Source organism: Chrysochloris asiatica, unplaced genomic scaffold (genome assembly GCF_000296735.1).
Source record: "Chrysochloris asiatica unplaced genomic scaffold, ChrAsi1.0 scaffold00012, whole genome shotgun sequence".
Lineage (NCBI taxonomy): Eukaryota > Metazoa > Chordata > Mammalia > Afrosoricida > Chrysochloridae > Chrysochloris > Chrysochloris asiatica.
Genome location: NW_006408530.1, coordinates 17,370,948 through 17,380,841, shown reverse-complemented (window position 1 = coordinate 17,380,841; position 9,894 = coordinate 17,370,948).

Sequence of the window (9,894 nt, the reverse complement as noted above, 5' to 3'; positions counted from 1 at the left end):
AGATACACTGCTAATTCTATACACATGCGTAATCAATCCCTTGCCCTTATTTATCTCCTGTGGACCAACTTTACTTCATATTTATCATTTCTTTTATTTTTTTCCTTTACTCAAATATTTCCACCATGAGACTATTTTTCAATAATTTATATATTTTAATTAAAGATAATATTATAATACTGATTTAAAATTTATAAAAACAACAACTATCATGATATGTTGTTGTTGATAAATGTTGTTGAGTTGGTTCACACACAGAGTGATCCTGTATAGGATTTCCAAGGAATGGCTACTAGGTTTGAATCTCAGATCTTGTGGTTAGCAGTCCAGTGCTTATCCTACAGCACCATACCAAGACTGATGTTAGTGACTTTGTCCTATTTAATATTTCTGATTTCAGGAATCCATTTGAAAGTAGTCTAACGAAAACATCTGAATTAAATCATAAGCTACATAGCTAATATTGAAATGGGTAAACTGTAGTCTTTTATATAATTTAAACAGTGCTATTTTCCAACAAGGAGCTCTGGCAGCGTAGTGGTTATGAACCGGGCTGCTAACCCCAAGGTCGGCAGTTTGAAACTACCAGCCATTCTGCAGGAGAAAGATGAGACTTTCTGCTTCCATAAAGATTTACAGCCTCAGAAACCCTGTACAGGGTCGTTATAAGTCAGAACTGACTCCACGGTACTTAACAATAAAAATTTTCCAACAAAGGAGCTCTGGTAGTGTGGTGGATTATGAGTTGAGCTGCTAATTGCAAGGTCAGTAGTTTGATTCTATCAGTTGCTGAAGGAGAAAGAGGAGGCTTTCTGCTCACTCAAAAATTTACAGGCTTGGGAACACTATACAGGGTTGCTATGAATTGGAACCAATTTGTTGGCACACAACCACCATTTTCCAGTAGGAGTCCTGGTGTGGTGCTTTAGGATAAACGTAGGACCTCTCAAGGTCGGTTTGAACCACAAGGTTGATGGCTCAAATTCACCAATCACTCCTTTGAAATCCTATAATGGGTTGCTATGGATCGGAACTGACTCAATGGCACTTGACAACAACAATTTTCAATATTTTGGCAGAAGAATAAAACTAGCATAATCCAAAATTTTTAACAAAAGGTATTTCCTGAACTATAATAGTTCCTTATTAACTAGCTCTCTCTATAACAAGTACTCAGACCACTTAAGTTTCTTTCAAAAATTTTTATGGCAATGATTGAATTCCTGTCTTCTAGATGTTTCTTAATCTGACTTGAATGCATAAACGCTACATCCCATTTATTCTGCATTATAAATATGTGGCCAGTTCCCAGTGGTACTTCTTTTTGCCTAAAATGAGAGGGAAAGACAGAAACAGAGAGAGACCAATCTGCTCAAAGTCTGAGATCATCTGTCCCACAGCTTTCCAGTTTTCCTTGAGTAAGGATATGTGAACCAAGCAAAGGGAAAGAGTTAAACCTATTCTCCTAGTTGGCAGAAACTTTGTAGTTTAAAATTACATACTGACTCTGTTGTAGAGACACAAGAAATTATAGAGCAGACACTGTCCAGGACAACGTATAATTTAAAATGTACTAGAGAATGTATACCGCATGGCAAAGTAAGTGAAGTGCTTCTTCAAATATAAGTGTTTTGCATAGAAAGGCAGTAATTATCCACTCCTAGGGAAATGTTTGCATTCATTCTAAATCAATATTTACTATTCATTTCTTGTGTTCAACAAAACAGGGATTTAACTTTTTTTTTTAATTTTAATGAAGCACTAAGACTACAATAATTCTACGATGTAATTGTCTTGATATGAAATATTGCTAAGTGGTGTTGCTATTTCGAGAAGGAGCTGTGCGAAATGGAACGATATCCCTATTTGTGAAATGTTACTTTGGGAACATTCAATTCAAACTCAGCCAAGCAGGGCAACTCACAGTTTTCAAAGATAACTTAAGCTGTCTCTTTGGTAAGGCCCTTAACTAGAGTCATTCAGATGAGTCTATGCCTTAACATTTCCTCCCTTCCTCGCTACACACAGGCATGTCCACATTTCCTGATAATGATTCCGTTTCCACTACTCCCTTTTGGGATGTGTGTGTCGGGCTGGGGGTGGTTTTTTTGTGTATATATGTGTGTGTGTGTGTGTGTGTGTGTGTGTGTAGGAATTTCTTCCATACAATTACTTTTTCTGCAGGAGAGAAAGATTTCTTTCTTTCTCTTACCCTCCCAACTCCCTCTGACTGTTTATGTTTAGAAGAATCCCAAGGAAAATGCTGGAGAAAACAGTAAGAAAATAGCCTGAATGACTACTATACTCTGCGACAAGCCTGCAGGTCTCTGGCATATTTTTATTTATAGAGCTTCTGATCTGATCATTCCATAAATTTTCTTTTGAGAATGACTACATTTAAAAAAATGTTTATTACAGATCCTAAAAAAGAACTGGACCATATAACAGAGTGTTATATTACAACATGAATCCCCCTTTTCTCAGAAACAGAAACAATAATGACTTTGCCCCTGAGTTCTAGGTCAGGACAGAGTCCTTTAGTGATCACCATTACTTTACCAAATGCTACATAAAATGTCCATGTTTTCTAGAAGCTTCTGTGTCTGCCTTGACTTCTATGTATAGCATAGGATCCAAGGTTTTCTGTTATTCTTCCTTTGCTTTTTTGTTGTTTTTTTTTTTTTCTTTGTTGTTCTTAATATTTTTGTGGTGAATGGAACCAAAGTGTTATCTCTTTGAAAATCTCATCATTGCCAGCAGGTTTTGAATGTATTGACTAACCTATTTAATACTGAATTTAATCAATATTATATTTTCAGATTCACAAATTCTGTAATATCCACCTATTTTTAAAAATGAGATTGAGAGGAGAGGAGGAATCAAGGTGAATTATATACTTTTGCAATTTAATCCCAAAGTTAGCCTAGCTTCTCTGGCTTTAAAATGTTCATGGGAGTAACAGTATGCTATGGATGTATATTCAGGCTCCTTCTCTGTGCCTTTTTGCCACTGATCATTCATGCAGACTGTTGAATTAGTATTTGGTTTGTACTCGAGAGATGAATAATATCACTTATGTATTATGATTGCTACTCTATTTTATCTTCTTTTTTATTGACAAGAAACAAGGGTGTTGCTTGTAGTTTTGAAAGTAAATGGGGTGCAGAAATCATCCTTCCTTTTCTGAGAGAGGCACCTTCTTTCTGCAGGAAGCACTATTGTAAACTGTACTGTTATAAATGGCGTGTTAGTTCTCAAGACATTCCTGTCTCAGTGTATGAAGTAACAAAGTGTTCCCTTAGCATTCATTGAAGGGAACCAATGGGAAAGCAGATGACTAAGGACATGTTCCTAAAGTCTGGAAAATCAATGGGACACTAAAAAGAGAACTGAAGTGGACCAGAAGGAAACTCTTGAGGGTCATTAAAAAAAAAAACACACACACACAAAAAAACGCAAACTAGAAACTGAATATGAACAGAGCTTTTACCCAAGGAACTAGAGAGGCCCAGCAAATCCATTCTTTTGCACTGGAGCTATGTGTCTCATAGCTGAGATGTTTTCTGCACATCCCATAAAGGATAATTTGGAAGACAGTGATAACTTTAAAGGAAGTTGCTCTGTAGCCTCTCACAAAACATGATATAAGTGTAAGTAGCAAATGCTTGTAGATCCCAAGATGAAAAGGGGCAATGCCAGCTGGGTAAAGTTGTTACTTTGCTAATTGCACATGAAAGATGTCCTGGTACAAGTTTATTCCTGAGGGTAAAAATTACAGTAAGTCTGACAGTGAGTAAAATCCTGAATCCCATTTACTTTACCTGACACCATCTGGAAACCTTAACATTATCAATGATTTTAACTCTACATGAAAATTATTTTACATTTAAGTCAAATTAAGGATTAGCCTGAATTCTTCATTTTATTTTATCTCTTTGGATAAGGGTTCATTTCTTATATTAGAGTTTTAAAAGTTATAATACTTGTCCTTTTATTGCAATGAGTTCTGAGATTATTCCTATACATAACCAATTCCCAGAGTCCTGATGTGGTGCTCTAGGATAAACACTGGACTGCTAACTGCAAGATTATTGGTTCAAACCCAGCAGCTGCTCCCTGGAAGCCCTATAATGTCACTATGAGTCAGAACCAAGTATGCAGCACTTTACAACAACAGCAAATCACTAACCCCAACACTAGGAAAAAACACACTTTAAGAAGAATTTTTTAAAAAGAATATTCATGTTGAAGTATTTATACTGTTTGGCAATGAACAAAACAAGTTTCTCTTAACAGTTATTTTTATAGTGCCTTTGCTCCTCTTAGCAAAAGCTATTAAAGAGAAGCCTTAAAAATCCTCTTCCTAGACACTGCGGACACTTGTACTCACCTTTAATTCTTTCAGAAAATGAGACACATTGAATAAGAGAAGAGTTGATTTTTTTCTGTACTTAATAGTAAGAGTAAAGTAATACTTTCTCCTGAACTTTACATAAGAATTCATCAATCAGTCACATTGACTGCACTCCTTCTTGGCATGATACTACAGAACCACAGAGAGAAAGCTGATGCAGGATACATGCAGACAAATCAAGGAAAGAGTTGGTATTCAAATGTTCTTATTTCATTCATTTCCCAACCAACTTCACTAAAGCAGTATGTCCTATTGTTTTTCATTTCTTCCATGAAAAACAAGAGTCAAATAATGATGCTCTTTGAATGAAGGCTCTTAGAAAGAAAGAGGCTCTGGTGTTTCCAGGGGTATACTCAATGACTCACTCAAAGCCTACTGTATTCATTCCAATGGATGCATTGGACAGTGCAACATTGGTTAGGATACTTTGTTTATCCTAGTATCCAGTCCTGAGTCACTGACTAAGATGGCAGAATGGAGCAATAAACCAGCTCTGGTCATCGCCCACACCCTACGTGTTTCATCCTCCAGTGGTGTTCAGTCCAGTTTCACTGATGGTTACATACTTCCTCTTAAGATCATTTCACTGTCTTTTACAGAAGTTCACAGATGTTTAGTTTTAGGACCCCAACATACTCCTAAAAAATTACTGAAGACATTCCATAATTATGTCTTATTTATACTAATATATACCATACTAGAAATTAAAACTGACATTTAAAATATTATTTATTCATTTTTATAGCAATAACATATCCATTATATGTTAAAATTAATAGCAGTTTTTCATGAAAAATAGCTATTTTCCACAATTTTTAGTGAAAAGAATGACACTATTTTACATTTGAGCAAATCCTTTTTAAAATCTAGCTTAATAAAAGACAGTTGGGTTCTCTATTTCTGCTTTCAACCTGTTGTCATATCAGACAGGTAGCTTTTAGAAACTCTCCAGTGTACACTCATAGCAGAATGAAAATAAAAAAGGCAAATAACTTCTGAATACAAATAAATTTGATCTTGCAAATTCCACATATGTGACTCAGTAACCTTGAGTATGTGTAAAATGTCTATTCCAATGTCTGTTTACATTCCCCCAGATAAGAAGTTCAATATATCAACAGGCACCTAGTAGATGCTCAATAAAATTCCCCTTCCAGTTATAATCATTGTCATTCTTTGCTAACTCAAACGTGATTTTCTCAGATTTACACTCCAGAGTTTATATAGCTTCAAATCTTAATGATCATTTATGCATTACTGAGCAAACATGTAGAAGCTTTTGTCATCCTGTATCTTTCTGATCCTATAAAACCAGAATGAGTCTCAACTCATAGTTACCCTACATAGTGTTTCCAAAATTAAATCTTTGCGGGAATCAAAAGCCTCATCTTTCTCCCTAGGGCGTATTCGATAGCAGTACTGTGCACCTTCCTTATGTATAGCAGAATGAAAAACTGCCTGTTCCTAGGTCGTTCTCTCAGTCTTGGCATGTTTGAGCCCATTGTTGTAGCCACCACATCATTCCTTCTCATGGAGAGTGTCTTTGCATTTTCTTTGACCCTCTACTTGAACACAAACATGGTGTCCCTTTCTAGTGATAGGTCTTTCCTGGTGACATGTCCAAAGTACACAAGACAAAGTTTTCTTTTTCTCACTTCTAAGGTTTGTTCTGTCTGTACTTCCTCCAAGATGAATTTGATCCATTATTACAGTTTATGGTGTACACAATATTCTTCCCCAACATCACAAGTCAAATGCATCATCAAGTCTCCTTTGATCTACATTTTTCATTTTCAAACTTTCACATGTATATAAGGCAACTGTCAAGGCCGTGTCTTGGGGCATGCTCATCTTGATCATGAAAGTGACATTTTTGTTTTTTAACATTTAAAAAAGATCTTTTGTAATTAAATTTGCCTAATGTAATGCATCTTTTGATTTTGCCATATGTATTGATTGTTGATTCAAGTAGAAAGTTATCCTTGACTACTACAATATCTTCATCTTTTATTGTTATCACAAATAACAATATCTTGATATTGTTAATTGGTCCAATCGTGAGGATTTAAAAAATGTTTTATGTTCAAGTATAATCCATGTTGATGGCTGTAGTCTACCAGTACATGCTTCAAGTTGTATTCACTTTTGCTATGCAAGGTTGTGTCATCTGCACATCACAGGTTGTTGTTGTCAGGTGCCATCGAGTCAGTATCGACTCATAGCAACCTTATGCACAGCAGAAGGAAACACTGCCCAATCCTGGGCCAACCTCACTACTGTTGCCACGCTTGAGTCCATCAATGCTGCCACTTGGCCAATCCATCTTGTTGGGGGTCTTCCTTTTTTTCTCTGACCCTCCACCTTACCAAACATGATGTTCTTCTCCAGTGACTGGTCCCTCCTGACAATATGCGTGAAGTATGAGAGACTAAGTTTGGCCATCTTGGCCTCCAAGGAGCTCTTTGGCTGCACTTTTTCCAAAATGGATCTATTGGTTATTTTGGCAGCCCATGGCACTTTCAATAGTGGCTTCTAAATTATTTTCAGAAACATACTAGTCTTCAGGCTAACAAGTTATTGGTATTGTGTAGTATGCCTGAGGTATGACTAAAGGACACGTCTAGAGGCTACTGCTATTTCATCATCTGATAATTGATGTAATATAGCCCAGTTTATAAACATAATTGTCAGAATTATTAGCTAACTATTGCTATCTGCAAATACTCATAGCAGTCTGTCCAAAATATTTAAAGTTTTTAAAAAGCAACAAGTTTATTTTCATAGTTTAAATCAGGGTTTCTAATAAATAGAGGGGTTAAGATGAACACTTCTCATTCATTTCCTTATCTAATACTATTGACTACCTGCTATGTGCTATGTAGACTCACCATACGATATATAAGGAAACTTGATTTCTAGTATGGTAAAATATGCTTATAAATTATGACAATTAATTATAGAGAACAATGAATGCTAGCATGTGGAGAGGACAAGATGTATTAGAACACATAATAGGAGGGACATAGCACAGTCTGTTGGGAAAAACGTGGCTTCCTGGGGTGAGTTAAAGTACTGGATGAATGGCTGGAGCTAACCTGGTAGGAGTACATATAGACAGTGAAAAATACAACAAGTGGAACTATTGTGAGATAACACAAATGGTTTGCTGGAGTAAGAGAATTTCATATGAGAGGAATGAGGAGTATGTAAGACAACTAGTGAAGGGTTAGAAATGTGAACAAGGAGAAGGGAAGGGACTTGAAAGAGTACATTTTTATGCAGTCCTTAATGGGTTTTCATTGAAAGATAATCATAAAATGGTTTGACTTTGATAAAGTCAACTCTAGAAGTAACACTGCTTAAGTGACTGTTGTGTTGATCCTAGAGAGTGGGAATGCAGGTTTATATAGGGAAGCAGAAGAAGTAATGTAGAAAATGGACAAATATTGCAGCTTTTGGGAAAGTTGAGTGAACAGAATTTATTGATAGGTGAATAGGTAGGGATGGGGTAAACTAGAAAATTTAGAGTGATGATCATTGTAGTTGAATTACTGTTGTTGTTAAAAGCCCTCGAGTTGATTCTGACTCATAGTGACCCTGTATTAGGTTTCTGAGGAGACACTGGTGAGCTCAAACTGCCAATCTCTCCGTTCAAACTGACCTTGCAGGCCAGTGCATTAACCCACAGCACCACACCTGTAGCTGAATACTTTAATTGCAATGAAACTAGTAGGGGGAATACCTGTGTCCTGAAAAGAGAAAGAATAAAAGTATAGTACCTTTGAGGCATCCAAATGGCAACATTGAGTACTGAGTAGTGTATCAGTTTGGGGGCTGTCTGAGCAAAGTTCCACAAACTGAGTGAAAAAAACAAAAAAGTATTTTCTTATAGTTCTAGAGGCTAGAAGTCCATAATCATGCTGTTGGCAATGCTGATTCCTTATGAGCACTCTAAGAATAAGAGCATCTGTTCTATGCCTCTTGGAGGTTTTGATGACAACGATTAATCCTTGCCATTCCTTGGTTTGTGGCAGCAGAATTCTCTGACTCCATCTGCACATGACGGTCTTTTCCTCTCTGTCTGTCTGTCTGTTGTTCTCCTTTGTCTAAAATGACTCTATTCATTGGGTTAGGGCTCATGTTACTCATGCTAACTTAGATAATGACATCTGCAAGATCCCATTTCCAAATAAATTCACATTCATAGGTAATAGGGGTTAGCGCATCAACATACCTTTTGGAGAGATACCATTAAACCAATGATACATGCCATCTATGGAATCCACCGGATGACAAAATTCACCAGATTAAATTTGTATGGAATTTATGACACTTATTAGATTATGTATTCCACTAGACAAAGTTCCACTATGTGTCTTATTATTACATCAATGTCTATTATAATTTCTAATGCATAGTAGATGCTCATTAAATCTTTGTAGAATAAGTCAATGAACAAATGGCATGAATAAAGAACTATGAAGGTCAGAGGAGAGACTTAGACTGGCTATAGTGATTGGAATTCTTGGTATGGGTATAGTTGAGTAGGAGTTGAAGCAAACAGAGGTTGAAATAACCCACATAGGTTGAAATGAAAAGGGACATTAAGAAGTACCTGGAAGAATTACAAATTATAAGAAATAAAAAAAAACCCACTGCCATCGAGTCGATTCTGACCCTGGTTGGTGGCTATGTGCCATGGAGTCGGTTCTGACTCATAGCGACCCTGTTATTGGTTTCCAAGGCTGTAAATCTTTACGGGAGCAGAAAGTCTCATCTTTCTCCCACACACCAGCTGGTCTGAGCCTGAGGTTAGCAGCCCGATTCTTAACCACTATGCTACCAGAGCTCCTTTCTAATGACCCTAATGTAGAATTTCCAAGGTTGTACATCTTTATAGGAGCAGAAAGCTTCCTCTTTTTTTCCCAAGGAATGGATGGTTGTTGTTGTTTAAGTGCTGTCCAGTGGATTCAAATGACTGGAATTGTGGTTAGCAGCTCCACATGTAGTCTGATATGCCACCAGGGCTCCTTAAGGAATCGGAATTAAAAAGATACCTACAAAGGTTAATGAAGAGTCAGAATATTAGTGTTTCAATTAACATTGTTTTCTAAATAAGAGATGTTTACTACCTATCTTAAGCAAAATTTAAATTGATTGAAAAATATCTGGAGATAATAGAATTGAAGAGAATATGGAAATTGAAGAGATATGGAAAGGAAATTAGACATGCACAAATGTGCTATGGAGATCTGAGTAGCATACAAGGAATGCAATACAGCAGGAATTGGGGAAGAGGGGTCTTCCGATATTGCCAGTTCAAGAATATGATTTCCACTGTTGGACTTGAATAAGCTTTAAAGCCCCAGAAGAAAGTATCCAATGAATCTTGCACATAGTCCTAGTTGCCCCCTGTGCTGGGGAAAGAGTGTGAAAAGTTCTGTACCTTCTGTTTCTATAATGGAAACAGCCATTATCTG